Source organism: Phascolarctos cinereus, unplaced genomic scaffold (genome assembly GCF_003287225.1).
Source record: "Phascolarctos cinereus isolate Bilbo 61053 unplaced genomic scaffold, phaCin_HiC Scaffold_5;HRSCAF=322, whole genome shotgun sequence".
NCBI lineage: Eukaryota > Metazoa > Chordata > Mammalia > Diprotodontia > Phascolarctidae > Phascolarctos > Phascolarctos cinereus.
Genome location: NW_027555958.1, coordinates 347,840,621 through 347,860,861, shown reverse-complemented (window position 1 = coordinate 347,860,861; position 20,241 = coordinate 347,840,621).

The window sequence follows — 20,241 nt, the reverse complement described above, 5'->3', positions numbered from 1 at the left end:
AGACACAGCGAGCGCAGCGCCGGGCGGGGGTGGGGGGGTGGGGGAAGGGAGGGGGAGGGAACGGAGAGGGAGGGGGGAAGGGGGCTGGAGAGGGGGAGGGGGAGGGGAGCGCGGGCGGGGGGACGGGGGAGGGAGGGGGTGGGAGGACGCACACGCACGCACGCGGCGGCGCCGGCCAGATGTTTCCCCCCCTCCTCCCCAATCCGACCCCCCCCACCCCCCCTCCTCCCGGCACCCTCTCCCTCCTCCCAGCGCCGGCTTCCGCGATTGACAGACGGCGGCTGGACCGGCGCTGTTAGCCCGCCCCTCTCTCTGTCCCCCCTCCCCACCCCACTTCCTCCAATAAGAAAGTGGCTCTACAGGAGGGTGGAGGGCGAGCGGACGACGGACAGTGTGCCCCCCCCAATGGAGGAGGCGAACTAAAGCAGTCGTCCGCGTCGGCCAATTGGAAGGTGGGAATGTCGAGGGAGGGCGGGGGCCCGGGCCAGTGGGAGGGGCCGAACGTGGAGGCTCGCAGCAATGCCGTGTGGGGTGGAGTTCTCCGGTGCAGCAGCTACAGAGGCAGTGGCCGGGGCGGCAGCGGCGCTCCAGGGTGACTTGGCCGTGAGAAAGTGAAAGGAACCCGCAGGCGGCGGCAACAGCTGCTCTGGGAGGAGCTTTGTTCCCAGCCCTAGACTGCTGTGTTTCCTCCTCCTCTCGGGGTGCCGACGGAGGTTTTCACAGTTCCCAAAGGGAACAATAAATACACTCTTATTTAGTTGGTCTTGGCTGCTGCGAGCGAAGCAGGTGTCATTGCGTCCACATGGATGCACAAGAGTCACAGGAGCCCGTATGGGTTTCTCCTCCCTTGCAGTGTTAGTGGTGACATCTAGTTCCATGCCTTCTGAATCGAGCCCTGAAGGGCAGTTTACCAAGCTCTGCAGTCTCTTAGTGAAGGGTGAAGTTGCTAGGGACAGTCCAGAGTGGCACATTTCTCATAGTCATGAATCCAACTTCAGTTATGCGAACTCTTGTATATCTGGCAGTGTTTGTGCATTCATTCCTGCAGTTTTCATATCCATTCCCAAGTGACTGGGTTCTGCATGGTACTTCTAAAATTGGTTCAAAGTTCTCTTACAAATACAGCCATAGTCATGTAAACCTTCCCTTAGATCTCCTCCCTGGTACCTAGCAGGCCACGGTTCCTGAAGTCTTTTTCTTTTTCTTTTCTCTCGAAAAATAAGATCAACAATAGGATTTTGAGTACCCTGTTATTTTTAAGACACCCTACTAGGCCCCAAGAGAATTTTGTTTAAAAGTATATTGATCTACCCTCAAACATCTACAGTACTGTTGCTGAATGATAACACAAGTGAAAATTAAATCACAGTGTAATATAGTCTGAAACAAGAAGCATCTCACAAGGCATTTAATGTCACAAGGTAATTAATCTCTAAATGAATGGTTGTGTGCCACCTATGCCAATTAGGGACATGTCTGGAAAGCTTTACAAGAGGCCAACAGTTCTTCAAATGTGGTTTGACTTTGGCTTGGACTAGATATGTGCAGGTACTTTAAGTGTACTATTTTCAATTAGCCGATAAACTCTTAAAGAGGTTTAAAAAAACACTGTTAGACCTGATTACCATGTTAATAATAGGAAAATGTTAGAGCTTCAGGGGACTTTAAAATTCTGTAGTGAGGCACAGTGAAATTAAGCAACTTTTCCAAGCTTCCCCCACTAGCTGACAGAATAGAAACTTGAACCCACATCCACGGACTTTCAGTTCAATGTTCTTTTCTCTACACCACTGCTGCTTATTCTGTCAGAATCTGGAAAATTGAACTCATTAAGAGTAATCAGTGTTCCATACTATTAGCTAATGTGTCTAAATCCCCAACCAGTTTTTATGCTCTCTGTGAAGGCACTGGTGAATTAAGGACTATCACCAGAGTTTTTTAGTCTATATAGCCCCCTGATAGAGGTATACTTTTGAAGTCCATTTTTAATAGACTCCTATAAAACTTGCATTTAACACATGAACGGTTTATATTTCATTAACTAACTTTGTTAAGCACCCTCTTTGTGCAGAGCAGAGAAATGTAGTTTTGATTAAACACAGTCCTTACTGCATGAATATAGCTTAACTACTAAGAATTATTTTAAATAATTCCCAAAAGATATAAGCTATAGGTCACTAAATAAATAAATAGTTAAAAAAATAATTTAGTGAGAAGAGGAGTGCAGAATTCAGGTTAGGAGAAGCAAAGTATGGGAATGCAGAACATCAGTAGCTGGCTGAATAAAATGTAGGCACGAAGTTTTTACAATACTCTTGTTAAAAGGCAGAATAGCTTAGTCACCAATCTTATTGGAGATCAGATAGATCGTGGAATATAGGGAGGAGGGGAGCTTTAAAAGTTTTTAATCTAATTACAAGGTGATGTTTTCCCTCCTAATACTCATCACTTAATCACAGCTTTGTAGCTCCAGAACCAAAAGGGACATCAGAGACATCTAGCTTGCCCAGCTGCTCTAGATAAGGAAATGTAAGCCTGAGGATGTTAAGTGACTTCATAGGATCTTAGCTCTAGAACTAGAACTCAGAGGTCACCCAATCCAACCTCCACATTTTACAGATGAGAAAACTGAAGCTCAGGGAAGTTAGGAGATTTGTCTAAGGTCACATAGGCAGTAAACATGCCAGGTGAATTTCAAACCCAGGTCCTCAGATTCAAGAGCCTTCCTCATTGTACCATAGGGCCCACTCTTGATATGTTAGTAATGGGCAAATGTTGGAATGCCCTGTGCCATAATCCAACCTTTCCCATTAACCAACTGACCTGTGGATTTCTGGGAAATCCTGGTTAAAAACTCCAGCATTTAGAGGCTTCACTAATGACTAAATCCCTTGTCAGTGAGCAAGTTCTATAAGTAGCATACAGATTTTGTCCATAGCAGTTTCATATTAGAAGACTAAAAGAATAATTAAATTTGACAATGTCTTAGAATGAATACTGGAATGCTTACAAGGATCTCATTTAAATATTTGAAATAAGTCCTTATGAAATAGATGCATTGCAAAGTTACCTATAAAATTAATTTATGTATTTTGAATATGAAGCAGCAAGGTACAGTGGGAAGAGTGCTGTACTTGGAGTTCTAGGACCTGAGTTCAAATCCCTGCTCTGCCATTTATTAACTTGTGTGACCTTGGGCAAATCATGTAATCTCTCTGGTCCTCAGTTTCCTTATTTGTAAAATAAAGTCAGACTACTTAAACTCAAAGTTTCCTTCCAACTTTAATAATTCTTTGACAAAAATAAATCCAGAACAGCAAGATTTAGAGTCTAAAGGAAAAACAATACCTTAATGGAATGGAATGGAAGATAAATATGTGAAAAGTCATTCAGCTTCCATCAACTCCATTTCTCATTATTCTGTATCAAGATAACCTACAACTTTCCTAAGTTGTCCAGATCCTATTTCCTAGAACTTTGTAGAAATTCCTGGCATTCAGAGAGAAATAGGTTGATCTGGGATGAAGAGAAGAAAGAAAACACAGAAACAATAATAGTATGTGTAACCTTAAATGAACAAACTGAAAAATACCGCAATAAATTAAACAGTGGGCACAACCACTAAAACAGAGTCCAAAAGGCCTGAACATTCAATAAAATGAATTGTGTATCACAGCAATTCCTTAATTCATAAATCCTACACTATTGAAGTTTTTGAACAATATAATATGCTAAATGACTCCCCACTGCCTGCAAGATAAAAATACAACCCTCTCAGCCTGGCATTTAAAGCCTTCCACAATCCACATAATACGTTTCCCAGCTTATTTCATATGACTCCTTGAAAAACTCTGTTCTGGTCAGATTGGTCTGTCAGGTGGTCTTTGAAAATGACATTCTGTGTGCCATCTCTGAGCCTCTGCTCTGGATATCCATCAGGTCTGAAATGAATTCCATCTGCATCTTCTCCTCACCCCCTCCAAATATTAACTCTCCTTTCCTATAGGCTTTTGTATGTAATTTGTCTTTGCTAAAATGGTGGACATCTTGTAACACTAGAATATAAGTTCCATGAAGACAAGAACTGTTTCATTGTTTGTCTTTACGTGGATGCTCTGTGTACTTTTTTTTTTTCAATTCCACACTAACAATCAATGTTTATGCTTGGCTATTTTACAGCCAGAAACATAACTATAGATGCATGCAGTGGGTTGTTTCTCTAGGGGTAGTTAGAACTGAGCCTAGTTACTTTTGAGAATTTGGCAGTGAAATAGGATTTTTTTTCCTTTCACAGATTTTAGGAGTATGTTCTGCCCTGTGGCACTTGAAGGGAAAATTGTACACTGTAATTCACTTTGTGGATTATACCTGGCAACTTTTTAATTCTGGGCTATCTTTCCTCACCACTGAAGATGCACTGGGGATTGTCTTCTCCTATTCACTTACCTGAGTGCAAGGAAATTAAAAGTTATTTAAACATCATCCTAAGTAAAACACTTAGGTCAATCTTTTGTTCTTCTACATCGTGGCAAATGGAGAGTCTTTGGGCTATGGTACCTAAAAAAATACTTGACTAAGTGAAATTGTAGTGATACCTGTTACCACCCACATTCTCCACTTGGTTAAGTTCTAATATGTGGATCAGTAACAGAGTTTGGTATAGAAGGCTAAAGTCTTATAATTCCAAGCCCCTTCCTCAACTTATCTCAAGACCAGGGGTTCTTAACCTGGGTTAGATCGATTTCAGGGAAGTCTGTGAACTTGCATAGGAAAAAAATTACATATTTATTTTTACTCACTTTTATCTGGAATTTAGCATTTCTTTAGATTATTTAAAAACATTTACTCTGAGAGAGCCTATAGACTGCACAAGATTTCCAAAGGGGTACATGAACAAAAAAAATATTTAAGAACTCTAGTACCCTACCATACTGCTTAGGAGATGAATGTTTAATTTGTTATTTAAAATACTGCTGCTTTCTAGATATTTCAGTGGTGTTAGTTTTACCCCCAAAACATAAACCCTTAAAAAAGTATTTCTCTGAAATTCTAAGTAATCATTTGGAGTCTGCAAATGGTATATAAGCAATTACTTAACATGGTAAAATAAAGGAGTAAAATTCCTAAATGCTGAAGTGCTCATATTCTTGACTGTTAAATCATTTGGTCACAGCAATTAGTGTAGTGGGTGTTGGGATCCTTTCCCCTTCAGCTTTACTCTTCCATTTCAGTGAGTAGGGAGAATAAAGATTTCTAGCCAGAGGGCAAGCATGATGATAGGTGGGGCTAATAACTCCTGGAATTTTTTTTTCCTGTCTGAGTGGGGTAGTGGTGGTGACATCTGGAGATTTCATTGTTATAGGGAATTCATTTTGAGGAAACTCCCTCTCCAATGCAGATCTGCAACTGCTCAGTAATTTATAGTCTCAGAGAGTTGCTTGGGGACACTGAAGGGTTGTGACTTGCTCTGGGTCACTGGAGGAGAACAAAAAATGTAAAAGAACTTGAGAAAGAGGAGTCCAGTCATTGCCAGAAAAAAAGGGGACCTCTGGAGGTTCTGCTGTCATCTTGTAAAGGAGAGAAATGGCAACACTTTATTGAAGGACAGTAAAGAATTATTCTTCCCTTAGCAGAGATGTGACCCATACAGCTGGAGAGGATAATACAGTCTCCATCCTCCCTTTGGATTGCAAAGAATCAATAGTTGGTGGGAGCTAGGAGGGGGAGAGAAAAGACAGCAAAAGACTATTTTATATACAAGCTATGGTATCGTGGAAAGATATCTGGATATATTGTCAGAGGGCATGAGTCAGGATGACTAACCAGGATGGTGAGGGGTCTAAAGATAATGCCTTGTGAGAATTAATTGAAAAAAATGGGGATGTGTAGCCCAGAGAAAAGAAGCCTGTTTGGGTATGGGAGGGTGTGTGGGGAAAGGGTGATAGGATAGTGAATTTCAAGCATTTGAAAGACTTTGTTTTGCTTGATCCTCAAAGACAGAAGCAGGGTGGAGGAAATTAAAGTTGTAGAGAGATAGATTTAGGCTTGCTGTAAAAACTTATTAGAAATCTTTCTAACAGAGCTATAGAAAAGTGGCATAGTTTGCCTTAGGAGGTGATGGGTTCCACTTGGTTACAGGTCTTCAAAAAAAAGTCAGCTGTTACAGAAATGCTAGCAATAGTAACAAATCAAGAGAAAGAAATTAAAGGCGTGTTGATAAGGAAAGAAGCATTTATTAAGTGCCTACTATGTCCAAGGCACTGTGCCAAGTGTCATACAAAAAATATCGAATCTAATCCTCACGACAGCCCTGGGAGGTAAGTGCTAATTATTATCCTCATTTTACCATTGAGGAAACTGAGACAATCAGAGGTCGTGACTTGCCATGAATCACACAGGTTTGTGATTTGAGGCTGGATTGGAACTCAGGTCTTCCTGGCTCTAGGGCCAATGCTGTATCCTCTGCACCACCTAGTTGAAAAGATGATGCACAACTATTCCTATTTGCTGATGATGTGATGATTTACTCAGAAAATCCTAGGGAATCAGCAAAGACATTGATTGAGATCATTAATAGCTTCAGCAAAGTTTCAAGGTACCAGATAAATGCACAAGAAAAATAGCATTTCTTCACAATATTAAAAAGACCCAGGAGACAATAAGAGAAAAGGAAGCCCCATTTAAAATAATTACAAAATGCATAAAATATTTGGGAGTTAATCCACCAAAACACACTAAAAATCACAATATCTGTATGGATACAATTACAAAAGCATTCTTTAAAGAAATAAAGATCATCTTAAATAGCTGGAGGAGTATTCAGTGCTTATGGCTGGGCCATGCTAATAAAATAAAAATGACAAAACTATTGAAGCAAATTTACAAGCTTAGTGATATATCCATTGAACTACCAAAGGGAGACTTTACTGAGCTAGACAAAATAAATTAAAAAAAAATTCATTTGGAAGAGCAAAACATCTAGAATACGAAAGGAATTAATAGGAAGAGGTAGAAATGAAAGGAAAATGGCACTTCCAGATCTCAAACCATATTATAAAGCAGCAATGTGTTTTAAAAAAAAAACCCAATGAACATTGGAATATACCAGACAAGCAAGAATCAGGGATAGATGAACTAAATAATCCAATATACAATAATTCCCAATATATAAATTACCTAAGAAAGAGTTCCCTATTTGTAAAGAATGCCTGGAAAACCTAGAAAGCAGTCTGGAAGAAATTAGGTTTAGCACAGCATTTTATACCATATTCTAAAATAAATTAAAAATGGATATATGACCTGAATATTAAAGAATATTTTAGAAGAGAAACAGACCAAATAACTTTCACATTTATGAGTAGTCAGAGAATTCTCAACCAAAAAAGGATCAGAGGCAATTACAAAAGATAAAAAATAAGTGGATATTTTTGATTACATGGAATTGGAAAGCTGTTGCCTGAACAAAATTGATATGAGTAGGATAAGAAGGGAAGCTGTCTCCTGGGGAAGTTCTTTTTTTTTTTTAATCAGGTGTTTCTGTTAAGGATGTGACATCCAAAATACATAGCAAACTAATAGAAATATATTAAATCAGAAGTCATTTCCCAGTAGATGATAGGTCAAAGGATATGAACAAAAATCCTGAGAGAAGAATTATAAAATTTTAATAACCATTAAAAAAAGTTCCAAATCACTGTTAATAAGAGAAACGAAAAGCTGCAGTTTCTTCTCACAACTAGGCAAAAAAAGATGGGAATAGTCAATGTCGTAGGGGTTGTGAAAAGATGGGCCACACTAGTGCTTTGTTATTGGAACTGGGAAGTGGTCCAACCATTCTACAAAGCAATTTGGAATTATGCAAAGAAAGTGACTAAAATGTCCATACCCTTTGACCCTGAGATTCCATTGCTAGGCATACACTCCAAAGATGTCACTAACAAAAAGAAAAGACTCATATAAACCAAAATATGTGACAAACAGTAGTACTGTAATGTAAGAAATGATAACTCGAATGTAGAGAAGGATGGAAAGATGTGAACTTATAGAAAGTAAAAACTAAATATACAATGACTATAACAATGTAAATGGAAAGAACAAAATAGTTAATGCTAAGTTCTGTAAAATTATAATGGAGCCAAAGAAAAATGTGAGAAAATAGTATCCCATTCCCCCCTTACCTTTTCCTACTCCTTTTCAGAAGTGTGGAACCAGGGGTGCAAGATATCACATAGAATGTCAAACATTTTTGATACATTGGTTAGTTTTGAGGAGGTTGTTTTTCTCTTTTAGGATTTTTTTTTATTATAAGAAATGGCTCTTTGAGAGGGGAAGGGTGGGCTACAATGGGAAATGTGGGTGATATAAAACCAAAAAATATCAATACAATTTATTATTTTAAAAAGAAAATTCTAGATGACCAGTTTTGCGTATCTTGTAGAGGGGATGTTTACTTAGGTACAAGCCTCAATGAGTAATCTCTGAAGTTTTCCAGGCTTTATTATCACAGATAGAAAAGTGACTGGATACGTCAGAGCAATAGTCCATGCCTTCCATGGCCTTTATTGGTCTCACTGAGCTGCCCTGGTGTGGAGGTGATGAAGAACCCAGGCATTCCCCATTCTCCATCCCTATATGGAACTAAAAGGGATGGTCATAAGCTTGGTTTTTACTCCAGTTTATAATGAAGAGGTGGTCTTTCTCACTAACACATCTGCTTATACACTTGATCTCATCTCGTCCTATCTTCTCCAGTAGATTGCCCCACTGTGATTCCTTTTCTTCTCCCCACCTCCTCTCCAATCTTCAGTTCATCTCTATCCACTGGCTTCTTCCTTATTCCCTATAAACATGCCTAAGTCTCACCCATCCTTAACAAACAAACAAACAAACAAAAACACCACTAGACCCTGCCATTCCTGCTACCTATTGTACTGTATGTATCTCTTCTGTCTCAAGCTCCTTGAGAATGTTGCCTCCACTTCCTCTCCTCTCACTCTCTAATAAATTCTTTGCAATTGGGCTTTCAGCCTTATCACTCAGCTGAAATTTCTCTCTCCAAAATTAATGGAGATGTCTTAATTGTTAAATCTAATGGTCTTTGGGGGCAGCTAGATGTCACAGTGGATAGAGTGCCAGGCCTGGAGTCAGGAAGACTTCCTGAGTTCAAACTTGGCCTCAGACACTTACTATGTGATCCTGGGCAAGTCATTTAACCTTATCTACCTCAGTTCCTCATCTGTGAAATGGGCTGGAGAAGGAAATGGCAAACCACTCTTTGCCAAGAAAACCCCAAATGGGGTCATAAAGAATTGGACATGACTGAAATGGCTGAACATTATCAATGGCCTTTCCTCAATTCTCATCTTTCTGACATTTTTACATTTGACACCATTGACCGCCCTTTCCACTTGGCTACTTTCCACTCTTTAGGTGTTTTTGATACTGTTGCAGCTTGATTCATCTACCTGTCTGACTATTCCTCATTCTCCTTTGCTGGATCATTGTCCATGTCATGCCCACTAACTGAAAGATTGCCTCCAAGGTTCTGTCTTGGGGCCTCTTCTCTCTTCTATTGGTGACATCATCCACTCCCATGGGATTAGTTATCACCTCTACAAATCACTCCCATATCTACCTATCCAGGCCTAATCTTTCTCCTGAATTCCAGTGCCACATCACCAACTGTGTATTAGACATTTCTAACCAGATTGTCCAATAAGCATCCCAAACTAATTGTGTCCAAAACAGAACTCATGTTCTCCTCCAAACTCACCACTCTTGAACTCCTCTGTCATTGCTGAGTCAAATATTGCTCCACCATCTACATTGCTCCACCATCCTTCCTATCACCCTGGTTCACAATCCTTCAGCCATCTTCTGCTCACTCTCACTTAGCCTACATATGCAATCGGTTGTCAAATCTTGTCATTTCTATTTCCCTTCTCTGAGATGCATTTCCACTCTCATAAAGCCACCACTTTAATTCAGGCCCTTATCATCTCTAACCTGGGCTATTTTACTAGCCTCCTATTTGGGCTCCCTGCTTCAAGTCTCTCCCCACATCAATCCATCCTCCACACAGTGGTCAAAGTAAATTTCCTAAAGTACAAGTCTCCCCTCTCTCCACTAAATAAACCCCAGGAACTCCCTATAACCTGTAAAATGAAATACAAATTCTTCATTTTGGCATTTAATGTTCTTCACAACCTGGTCCCTTCCTATTTTTCTACAATTATCCCTTCCACATCTCAAAGGGTTAGGGATGTGGTACCCCAAGATCTGGAAAATCTATGTATAATTTTTTGGCCTTCCCTTCATACCACAGCAGAAGTCTGAACTTTTTCTTCTTCTTTTATTGGGTGTTTATAGTACTTTATTATAAAATTTGGGTTGATGTTATATAATACTATACATATATTTTATGCATTTCTGACTTTCTAACCTTTTTCTGTATTGATTGCTGCCTTTTGTGTATCATCTGTGGCTTCTGCAAAACTCCCAAAAAGTTCCCACTTAATTCCCTATGCTGACCCATGATATATTGAAACCACAATGGGGAAAGTCACAATGTGGAAGGGATAACCATACTCTTCTTAGGCATTACTTTGAAGCTTCCATGTTTTCTGTAGTCTGGTCATCCTGGCCTATTTGCTGTTCCCTACACTTGGCACTCCATCTCCCATATGTCCTTTGCATTTGCTGTCTCCCATGCCTAGAGTACTTTCCTACCACACCTCTGCATCCTTCAAGACTTAGCTCAAGCCACTTTCTGTAGGAGGTCATACTGCCTTTTTCTCCAATGTTTCCTTGTATTTGATTTGTATTATTGCTAAACAGTGCTGAAAAAGAAACATTTATGTAAAGAAAACTGATGAAATCACCTTGAGAAATAATACTGCCTCTCAGATTAAATGTTGAGAAAAGACATAAACTAGTATGAAAGAAAATACAAAGAATTGCATCTCAAAAGAATGTACTGAGAGGGTCTATTTGAGAGCAGAGCAATGACAGGTAGCAATGAATTCAGGGCATTTTGTTGTATCAGCTCATTTGTATGTTACTGTTTTCAGAATTTTGAAATTTATATAATAGGAGTCAGGCATGTGTGTAAATATCATCAGCTTGCTCAGGTGGCATCTCCACCTGGAGATGGGGTGCTGCTTCTGGGGGATTTGTGAAGATATGAGATCGTCTTCAAGTGTGTTGGAGAGAATGGAGCATGCATGGACATTCTGTAATTAATTCTAGTTGGCCTACTCTATAGTTGAGAGGAACCTTTTTCATTGACTATATAACTGGAACTATTGGCATCTCCAAAAAGAGCCTGGGTTGAGATCACCAAACACAGTAACGGTAATGTTTTAACAGTGATCAACTGTGAAAGACTTGGCTACTCTGATCAATACAATGATCCAAGACAATTCCAAATGACTCATGATAAAAAATGTTATCTACCTCCAAAGAGAGAATTGATGAACTCTAACAGCAAGTTGAAGAATAAATTTTTTTCACTTTATTTTTCTTGCTTTTGTTTATTTATTTTTGCAACATGCTAATATGGAAATATGTCTTACATGATTTCACATGTGCCATTGACATCATATTGCTTGACTTCTCAATGGATAAGGGAGGGGCTTGAGGGAAGGAGAGAATTTAGAGCTCAAATTTTTAAAAAAAGAATGTTAAAAATAAATAATGAATTTAAGTAAATAAACAAAGGCATGGGTCAGTTTTAGTCACCTCTTTGCCTCTCTGTTGTTGTATTCATGTTTGGAGAATGAAGGTGACTACTCATGATATCTTGTGAGACCAGGCAGTAAGGGGGAGGGCCACTGGGGACTCTATTCCAGAGGAAGGACTCATTCAGCAGTAATGGTGCCTTTGGACATAAACTTGGTGGGATCCATGCTACGTAGAAATTATGAGCCTAATGTGCACAGAGAGACAGGGAGAGAGAAAGAGAGAGAGAGAGAGAGAGAGAGAGAGAGAGAGAGAGAGAGAGAGAGAGAGAGAGAGAGAGAGAGAAGAGACTGAAGTGGAATAGGGGAAAATCATATTCCCAAGGTGTTGGGGCAAATATTTGTTCTTGCTTTATCTTTGAAGTAAATATCTCTTCATAAAAGCTATTGATTTTAAGTGGTTACATGGAATTGGGATGCTAATTACTGGCCCTTTAAAATACGGGGGAAACACAGCTGATGGGAGCTCAAGTGGGTGGCAGAGGAAAAGAGACACTTCCAACCTCCTCAGGGTACCAGCAAACCCTGAAAGGGAGATATAAAAGGCCTGGCCCTAAGAGAATGGGACCAGAGTGTACATGTTATATTTATAAATAAGAAATTATGAGTTAAAGATAAAACTGCTTGGACATTATGGGAAATTAATACATGGACTACAAAGGATTATACTTGACAGAAAAGTGGAATTGTTGAATTTTACATCCTAACATAGGTATGTCACTTTATGAAGAGAAACAGGTTTGAGGCCAAAGAAGAGGCTATAGGAAGAAGCCAACAAAAGAAGTCTAGAAAAGGCAAAGAGGAGGAAGTGTGACACAGAAGGAATCAGGGAGAAGAAGCTACAAGAAAAGCTGAACGTAGAAGACAAAATACAGAAGCTAACAGGACATCAGTAACAGGAAGACTTTGCAGCTGTTTTATTGGGACCCTTGCTGATTGGAAGACAGGAATCGCTTTGCAAAAAGCAGATTGTCTTATTGGAAGACCACTGACTCTTGCAGTTATGCCAGTTTATAGGGAGAGCTATTTGGGCTTATTGCTCTCTACTGCCATCTGCAGCTAGACAGGGAAAATCTCTTGGGGTGACTTTCTTCTTATCCTCTACTGTTCTCTCTAGTTTGAGAAGAAAAACCATTTATGTGTGTTTCTTGGGGGGGGGGGAGAGGAGTGCTGTAGCTTTGCTTTGTGAAGGGGCTTGGCTTTGTGGAGATCTGATTGGATAAAAGAGAATTCCCTGCTGTTTGAAGATCTGGCTAGTGGGAGGTTACATGGCCCTATCACAGTCAAGAGCTAGAAAGGGAGAAAATCTTCAGAGCCTCAACCAGATCTGAGGGGTTTAGCTGGTCTCTTTGGCTTAAGGGAATTGTTTGTCACTGAAAGAGAATAGCACTTTCTTATACCAGGGACAGCTATGTGTAAAGAGTTTATCATTGTATCAGTGGCCCAAGGGTAGCAGAGAAGCAGCTTTGTCCGACAGGATGCAGAAAGGGGAAGAAGGAGATTTAAAAAATAGTGAAGTTTTGCTTAAGAAATGAAGAATGTTGGAAATTGTTATCTAACGAAACCAGGACATCAAGACCTACTCTCCAGAGTAATGAATGAGTTGCTCTGGATGCTCAGGTTTCACTACTCATGTGCTTTCTGGATAATTTTTTGTGTGTATCCATTCTTCCTCATGGACACTCTATGTATTGGTAGGAAAGGATGACCAAAGTTTATGGGTGAACCGTTACTTTTAAAAAATTATTTAAATCATGTTATTTCTAATTATCAAGCCTTAATTTTGTCTCCCTTTCAGCTCCCCACCCTTTACAAGAAAACCCTTATTTTCAAAGGGCAGCTTCATGGCACAGTGGCTAGACTGCTGGGTCTGGAATCAGGAAGACCTGAGTTCAAATCCAGATTACTAGTTGGGTGACCCTGGACAAGTTACTTAATAGCTGTTTGCCTCAGTTTCCTCGACTGTATAACGGGGATAATAACAGCACCTACTTTGCAGGGTTGTTGTGAGGATATCATGAGACATTCATAAAGCACTTAGCACAGTGTCTGACACATAGTGAACACTGTTGTTGTTGCTGTTCAGTCTTGTCTAACTTCATGACCCCGTTTGGGGTTTTCTTGGCAAAGATAGGGGAGTGGTTTGTCATTTCCTTCTCCAGCTCATTTTACAGATGAGAAAATTGAGGCAAACAGAGTTAAGTGACTTGCCCAGGATTATATGCAATTAGTAAGTGTCTGAGGTTGGATTTGAACTCATGACAATGAGTCTTCCTGATTTCAAGTCCAGTACTCTAGTCACTATGCCACCTAGCTGCCCAGTAAGCACTATACAAATGTTTATTCCCTTTCTTCCCTCCCCTCTTCTTACAAATATACATAATCAAGCAAAACAAATCTCTGCATTGGCCATATTAAAAAATGTGTGTCTCATTTTCCACCCTTAGTCCATCACTCCTCTTTCAGCAGGTAGGTAGTATTATTCATTGTGGGTCCTTTGGAATCATAGTTGATTAAGTATTTACCAGAGTTGTTGAATCTTTCTAAATTGTTCACCTTTACAATTGGTTGTTATAACATAAACTGATCTCCTGGTTCTGCTCATTTCATTCTGCATCAATTCATATAAGTCTTTCCAGATTTCTCCGTGATGCAGTGACACTTGCCATCTTACTGTTCTTTGAACAAGACACATCATTTTTCAGCTTGGAGCATTTTTACTGGCTATTTCCCATGCATAGAATGTTTTCTCTCCTCATTCCTGCCTTCTAGATTTTCTGGATTCCTTCAAGTCTCAGTTAAACTTCCACTTTCTCCAAGAAGCTTTTTCCAGTCTTCCCTAATCTTCGTGCCTCCTGTCTAAGACTATCCCAACTTTGTCTTGTATATTTCTTGTTTGTAAATAGTTGTTTCCATGCAGTCTCTCCCATTAGACTGTACACTCCATGAGAAGAGAGAGAGGTTTTGTTGTTGCTTTTGTTATTTTGTTTTTTCATTTCTTTGGATCCCTATAGATTAGCACAGTGCCTGGAACATAGTAAGTGTTTAATAAATGCCAGTTGACTGACTGGCTGACTCTGAAAATGTCTCATCATTTTTATATCACAATAGTATTCTATTGTATTCATTTAGCTTAATTTGTTTAGCTATTCCACAACTGATAGGCATCTTCTTGTTTTCTAGTTCTTTGCCATTACAAAAAGAACTGTTATCAGTATTTTGGTATATAGGACCTTATCCTATCTTTGGAATATAGACCTATTGGTGGTACTGTTGGGCGAAAGAGTATGTACAATTTAGTTAACTTTTTTGGACATAATTCCAAAATGTTTTACAGAACAGCTGTTCCAATTCACAGCCTCACCAACATTATATCAGTGTGTCTATTTTCCTATAGCCCCTCCAACATTTATCATTTTCCTTTTTTGTCAGTTTTGCCAGTTGGTTGAATATGAGGTGGAACCTCAGAGTTGCTTTAATCTGCATTGGACTGCAGAGGGGTAGAGCACATTATCAACAATATGAAAGAATGGATATTTTCTCTGATCCTCATGAACTCTCAGAACTCCCCAATATGAAAATTATGCACAAAAAAAGCAATTGTGACCATCTGATCAGGAGAAGACATCAAGAATTCTAAGAAGGTAACAACTTGAGGAATAGTAGAGGAGGCTAATCCTTAATTCCTAACGTACTCACACAGAATCCCCTCCCCCATATTTCCCTTATACTCTGGTAGGGCAACATAATGTGGTCCAATGATTTATGCTTTGGGATTTACTCAAGCAATTTCCTTGATACTGCTGTGGTCTGGGTCAGCACACCCTTTCCTAGCCCTTATCTTACCATTCTGTTCAACAATAATAGCTAACATTTAATATTAGCCAACAAAAAATAGAACTCAAATTTTCCACCTATGTGGAGAGGGTGGTGTAATAGTGTTATATATGGTGTTATATGCCTGGGGCAGGAGCACATTGCAATATTTCAGTGTCCAGTCACAGAACTACAGAAGAGATTGGGATGAAGTACCAGTGTGACTGTAGGGCTGCCCCAGGATTGAAGGGAAAAGAACTAGCATGCAACTGGGCTAGTTCAGTTCCCCCAGAAGCATAGACTGCAGGCAGCAAAAAGTGAATTCACCAACATGGAAGAGTCTGAGACAGTTTTGGGGTCCAGCCCTGGGGGATCAATCATCAAAAATCATAAGGGAATATAGGAGGTAAAAAAGATCACAATTACCAAAGATCTTGAGAGGAAGGAAATTCAGTTAAAAACTTTGAGCACAAGGATATAAACCAACATGGAAGATATTAATAATAGAAAGGAAGATGGACTCCAAAATGTCAAAAGAGTCCAAATATCCCTGAATATATATCACAAGATACAGGAAAATGAATCCACATCTGATGAGGAAGAGGATCTTGTGGATTCCCAGGAGAATGAGGAACCAGAAAAGGATATTCCTAAATGATTCAAGAGAGAGATAAGAATTCTGAAAGCAGAATTTATGGCCTTCACAGTAGTAATAATTGACAGAATAGAAAAACTTGAATCTGCAAGAGTGTCTCCAAAGAAACAAAAGAGAGAACAACTGGTTCTGAATATAAATATACCAAATAGGACAGACAGAGGCTTCTAGCTGACACAGTGACTAGACGCCTGAATTTGGAGTCAGGAAGACCTGAATTCAAACTTGACTTTAAGAGTTACCAGCCTCAATTTCTTTATCTGTAAAATAGAGATAATAATAACACCTACCTATAAAAGTTATCATTAAGAATAAAAGAAGATAATATTTGTAAAGAGCTTAGCATAGGTCCTGGCACTATTAGGCACTTAATAAATGTTTGCTAAAAGTTTTAAATTTTAGGGGCAGCTAGGTAGTGCAGTGGACAGAACACCAGCCCTGGAGTCAAGAGGAGTTCAAATTTGGCCTCAGATGCATAATACTTCCTAACTGTGTGACTCTGGGTAAGTCACTTAACCCCAAGTTTTAAATTTTAAAAATTTCAGAAATGAAGGAAAATCTGAAACGAGAGAAGCAAAATATAATACTATTAAGAGAGTACACCATCTCCATACAAGCAAAACATATTGATCTCAAAGACAGGGTGCATAGAGACAACCTATGTGCTGTAAGAATCCCAGAAAAGAACAAGCCAAAAAGAAAAAAAAACCTGAATATAATAATGTAAGAAATAATATGAGACAAAATAAGAAGAAGAGCATTGTAAGATGTAAAATTAATATTTTTGATTATGGTAAATTTAAAAAGTTTAGCACAAACAAAACCAGTATACCCAAGATTAGAAGGAAAACATAAATTTTGGGAAAACTTTTTTACAGCAATTGTTTTTGATTTCTTAAATATATAGAGAACTGAGTCTAATTTATAAGAATATAAGTCATTCCAATTGATAAATGGCCAAAGGACATGTACAAGTAGTTTTTAGATGAAGAAATTAAAGCTATCTATAGTTATATAAAAAATGCTCTAAATCACTTTTGATTAGAGAAATGCAAATTAAAACAACTCAGAGCTACCTCCTCTCACCTATCAGATTGGCTAATATGACAGGAAAAAGAAAATCACAAATGTTGGAGGGGATGTGGGGAAATTGGGACATTAATGCATTGTTGGTGGAGTTGTAAACTGATCCAACCATTGTGGAGAGCAATTTGGAATTATGCCCAAAGGGCTGTAATACTGTGCATACCCTTTATTCCAGCAATACCACTACTAGGTCTATATCCCAAACAGATTTTTTTAAGTGGGGGAGGGGAAAGACCTATTTGTACAAAAATATTTCTAGCAGCTCTTTTTGTAGTGGCAAAGAACTGGAAATTGAGGGGATGCCCATAAATTGAGGAATGGCTGAATAAATTGTGGTATATGATTGTAATAAAATACTATTGATGGGGATGGGAGCCCTAAAAGGAAAATACTATGTTTTGGGGATCTGGACCCCAAAAAGAAAAAGCCCTGGACTTTCCCACATGGTCAAGTCTCTGGCATTCACCTGAGGCTATAGTCATCTCAACTGCCTTTCATTGTGGTCTATGCCCAATTTCCCAATTCTCTGTTACCTCCTGGTTGCCCCTGGCCACTTCCCACCCTTTGAGCCTATCTAGACCCCATTCTACCTCCCAGTGACCCCAGCCTACTGGCCACTCCCCATCAACATCCTCCCTAGATCTCTTCTCCCAATCACCCCAGACTACTTAGCCACTCCTAGATCTTTCCCACAGCCTTTCTGTATATAAGATCCATCTCACCTCCATTAAGATACTCAGATTCTTAAAATCTGGCCAATGGCTCAGATTCAATTTTGTCCCTTTGCATTAGCGATAGAATCGCTTAGATTCCATAAGAGCCTGGCCAATATGGTGGATTATTAGAATCATGCCCACTCTCTGTTGGTGTTTTAATAAACTTTGTCTTTGGCTGAAAGAATGCTTGGATCGAATTCATTCAAGGCAGGACCTGTGTTGCTATTTCGGGATCCACTATTGTGCTACAAAAAATGGCAAGCAGAATGATTTCAGAAAAACCTGGAAAGACTTACATGAACTGATGCAAAGTGAAATGAGCAGAACCAGAAAAACCTCCTCCTCCTCTTCCTCCACCCTTTTCCTCCTTTTCCTTCCCCTTCTCCTTCTCTTCCTCTGTCCACATGCAGAGTCATACCCTTGCATATGGGGTCCTCAATTCAAAGGATTATATTTTATCATTTATACTTTGCAAGGTTTCTTGGGGTTTAGAGGCTAGATATTATTACTATTTATTTTATTTTATTTTTTCAAAAAGCTAGAACAATTAACTTTCTTCTCTCATGTTTTCATTTATGATTTCTTGAAATATAGCTCTGAAAAAATGTCTTTGAAAAAGCCCACTGTGATTCAAAAGCTACCTGACTATGCCTTTAAACCCAAATCACTCTGGCTTTCCTTGATTGGTTATTAATATGTCTCAGCCCACCCTGCTCATTGTTTGAGTTTTGATGACTCAGAGTGAGTGTAAATAGCAATTGTTTTCTGTTCTGGCCAGAAACTCAGAGGGTCTACCCCTCCCAGATTGATTCTTTTGTGGTGGCCATCTAGGCCATCTTTTGTTTCAATTCTTACCTAGCCCTTAATCATTGAATGGGAATTGCCTCAGACAATCTGAGGCCTCAGAAAGATCGTAGCTTAGAAAGGCCAATATTAGGAAAATCAATAATATAATTAACCATATTAAAAACCAAAACATCCAAAACATGTAATCATATCAATAGATGCAGAAAAAAACCTTTGATAAAGTACAACACCTTTGTATGCTAAAAACTCTACAAAGTATATGCATAGAGGGACTTTTTGAAAATATCGTAAAACGCTTCTATCTAAAACTAAATGCAAACATCATATGCAATGGGGATGTAGTAGAAACTTTTTCAATAAATATAGGAGTGAATTAAGAATGTCCACTTTTCCCACTTTTATTTGATATAGTTCTGGAAATGCTAACAACAACAATAAGACAAGAAAAAAAATTGAAGGCATACATATAGATAGAAAAGAGATAAAACTATTCTCATTTGCTGATGACATGATAGTTTACTTGGAAAATTCTAGGAAATCAGCAGATACTAATTGAGACAGTTAATGTCCTCAGCAAAGTTGCAGACTACAAAATAAATCCTCAAAATTCAACAGCATTTCTACACAATAATAATAAAACATAAGAAGCAACAATAGGAAGAAAAATTGTATTCCAGATAACTAGAAAAATGCATAAATAGCTAAAAATTTTCATAAATAATTACAAAATTCAAAATGCATATCTAAAGACTTGTTTAGATTCAGTTATGAAGTTCTACTTGAAATGAAGAACAACCTACATACTTGGAGGAATATTCAGTGCTTGTGGCTTAGGCATGCCAAAATAATAAAAGTAACAATATTACCAAAATTAATTTATACTTTTATGCTATATCAATCAAATTATCAAGGGTATACTTTATAGAGCTTTATAAAATAATAGCAAGGTTCATTTGAAAAAATAAAAGATTTAGAATATCAAGGGAAACTATGAAAAGAAGCAGGGACAAGGGGGGAATAGCACTTACAGACCTCAAACTGTTTTTAAAGCAGTCATTAAAACCATCTGACATTTGTTTTTTTTAAAAAGAAAGAGATAGATCAATGGAACAGACCAGATGAGAGACAATCAGAAATAATTGAACTCAATGACCCAGTATCTTATAAAATGGAAAACATAAATTACCTAGGAAAAAACTCCTTATTTGATCTAAAAAAAAAAAACCAACCTGCTAGAACAACTGAAAGCATTTTGGCAGATACTAGATTTAGACCCACATCTTGCACCATATTCTAGAATACATTTTAATGGATATGTGACCTTAAAATTGAAGATCATGCTATTAAAAAGTTAGAAAAGAAACAGACCATCTACCTTTCATAGCTATAGGTAGGAGATGCATTCTTAACCATACAGGAGATT